The 2,930-nt window shown below is 38.3% G+C and overlaps 1 non-coding gene across 1 annotated transcript; it reads left to right on the forward strand.

Annotated features, from left to right (window-relative positions):
• The first annotated feature begins 388 nt into the window (after positions 1-388).
• On the forward strand, positions 389-495 carry LOC127133248 (small nucleolar RNA R71). The gene has a single exon (XR_007807236.1). It is a non-coding gene; the product is annotated as a small nucleolar RNA R71 (small nucleolar RNA).
• The last annotated feature ends 2,435 nt before the right edge of the window (positions 496-2,930 follow it).

A 2,930-nucleotide genomic window follows, 5' to 3' on the forward strand; every position in this document is an offset into this window, starting at 1 on the left:
TACTAGATTAGTGGGTACTCCTGCCAATATCTGACATTCTGGTGCAGTGTGTCCAGGAGTTCCACATAACTCACAGTTTGGAGTCAGGGCAGCCACGGTGGCTGCGGGTGGTATGGTCAAGTTGTCTAACTTTTGAACAAGGGCATCTACCTTTGCATGGACGTGGTCAAGGCTACTGATTTCGTACATTCCACTTTTTGTTTGGGACTTTTCTACTGGAGTTCTTTCACCTCCCAATTGGCAATGGTTTTGGGCCATGTTTTCAATGAGTTGATAGGCTTCGTTGTATGGCTTGTCTATAAGTGCACCGCCCGCGACAACATCTACTATCAATCTTGTGTTATACAGAAGCCCATTGTAAAATGTGTGAATGATCACCCAGTCTTTGAGACCGTGACGTGGACATATCTTTATCATGTCTTTGTATCTCTCCCATGCATCGTAGAGAGATTCTACATCTTTTTGTCAAAATCCGTTGATTTGAGCTTTCAGCATAGCAGTTTTGCTTGGCGGAAAATATCGGGCTAAGAAAACGTTATTCAGTTCTTCCCATGTAGTAACTGAGTTGGATGGAAAGGATTGCAATCAAGCCCAAGCTCTGTCGCTAAGAGAGAAGGGAAAAAGGCATAGTATTATCGCATCTTGAGATACACCGTTCGCCTTCACAGTGTCTGACTACTGCACAAACTTGGTCAAATGTTCATTAGGGTCGTCCGTGGGACTTCCAGCAAATTGATGTTGTTGGACGGATGATAATAATGAGGGTTTTAACTCGAAATTATTTCGATTGATAGTAGGGGAAGCAATGTTGTTGTGAGGTTCTTGTTGGGACGGGGTAGCATAGAACTTAAGAGGACGATTTTGTGGTTCCACTGTAGCCATGGTTGGTTTTTCAATTGGTTCAGTAGTAGGAAAGAAGATATCGGGAATATCGTACCTTCGTTGGTACTCTAGTATTCGGTGTCTTAAATATAAGAAACGCTCTAATTCTACGATTGGTGGTGCTAAGTTTTCGCCTTGTGAGCGAGTAATTGGCATACAATCGGGAAATAAGGGAAAGGAGATTAGTTTTTACCTTAGTGTATACTACGCAATGAAAGAATCGCACTATTTGACTAAATCAGGTCCCCGACAACGGCGCCAAAAACTTGATACGTCTCGTGACTATATATAAAATATAGTCTATCGGGTACTTGACTGCAAGTGCACAGTCCAGTCGTTTTAGTTTTAAAAGATATTGAACCCCTAGGGACCGATGGTCAAACTAATGCTATTGATGTTACTATGTTTAGCTAAGGAGATAATTTTTAGAGGTTTGGTTGAACAAAATTAAATCTAAAGGAAGTTAAGTTTTTAAGAGAATATTAATAGAGGGATATCAGTATGCAACGCATTAATCGTCAGGGATTCGATAAGTCATCGATGTATATTTTAAGTACTAAATATCTTTTAGTATAAAATATTTATTTAAAAGGCTTTATCTCACACTCTCGTGATTGTTGACTCGGACTATACTTCTAAGTCAGAATGTACACTCTCGCTGTCCCATTTCAAGTTAAAAATACTTTTTGAAAATAAATAAGTTCTAATTGCTTTTAAAGTGCTCTCGCTGTTTTTAAAATCAATTCCTAGTTTTTACTATCCAGTTCGACCCTCACGCTCTCGCGATTGTCGGTTCTCACCTTAGTTAATTTCTCACTCTCGTGGCAAAACCGTATTAAATAACTTCTCACTCTCGTGACAAAGTTAATTAAATTTAAATTAAAAACCACAGCCAGAAAGGTTGTTTGAGAAAAGAAGTTTTACACCGATTATTATTAAATCTCGTCTATTTAAATTGTTTACATGCCGATACCGATAGTTTAGCCGGACATGTTAAATAACGCAAACACAAACGAACATAAACAGATTAACAATAAAGCAAACATGATTATAATAATAATACAACAATATTAATAATTGAATAAAAACCTGGAAATTGGATTAATCGAATATGCCGAATCTTGAAGTACTTGAGCAGTCCTCCACAGGTCGGTAGGATTCGGCTTCTTCGAAATAATTGCTTAAACTAAATTAAATAAATTGCAGTAGTTCCCCAATGTAGGAAACTACTACTTTGGCTAAATGAAAAACGGAAAGGGAAAGGGAAAACGGAAACTCTGAATGGAACGGTAAACAAATTGTGGTAAAAGAAAACAATGTTGCTGAAGAAAAATAATAGAAAACAGAATTGCTGTGGAAAATAAATGCAGAGAAAGGTCTTGAAAGTTGGCTTCAGGGAGGAAAATTAAGCGTCCCCGTAGGTTTCCAACTTCCATCCTTTTATATTCTCCATTTGGTCTTGGTAGTTGAGAGAAATAAGGGTGACTTGGTTGAGTGAGAAATTCACGGGAAAGTGGGCTGAGGAGCGAGAAAAATGGGCGTGTGGATCACTTATGTTGAACAATTCCATTACGTTGCTTTTGGCCTTATGACAGTCGTGATGGGCCTGCGACGTTCGTGACACCCGGTCGTGATAGGGTTTGTGACGGTCGTCACGTGCACGTGATTTGTATTTTCTGCTGTTTTCTCTTCTGTTTCTTCTTCTTTTCCTTCCTTTTCTATACTTTTCTCATTGAAACATGGGAATTGAAATACCTACAAAAATAACTCGAACACTTGCGGGATAATCGAAATATAAATGAAAGTGGTACGATTTTTGAATGTAAATCAAGGCAAATATACGATGTATTTTCGCGTTATCACCTTTATCCAATCTGGATTTACCTAGTGACCAATCTATATATTCACTAGGGGTGTCGCAGTGCAGTTTGAGCGATTTTGATGCAAAAAGTCATCTGAACTGTAAGAGAAAAAATTTGTGGTTTGGTTTGGTTCGGTTGACTTTTAGAAATAAAACTGAATCAAACCGAAGCAAACTAGTAAAGTTT

This window comes from Lathyrus oleraceus, chromosome 3 (genome assembly GCF_024323335.1).
Source record: "Lathyrus oleraceus cultivar Zhongwan6 chromosome 3, CAAS_Psat_ZW6_1.0, whole genome shotgun sequence".
NCBI classification, from domain to species: domain Eukaryota; kingdom Viridiplantae; phylum Streptophyta; class Magnoliopsida; order Fabales; family Fabaceae; genus Lathyrus; species Lathyrus oleraceus.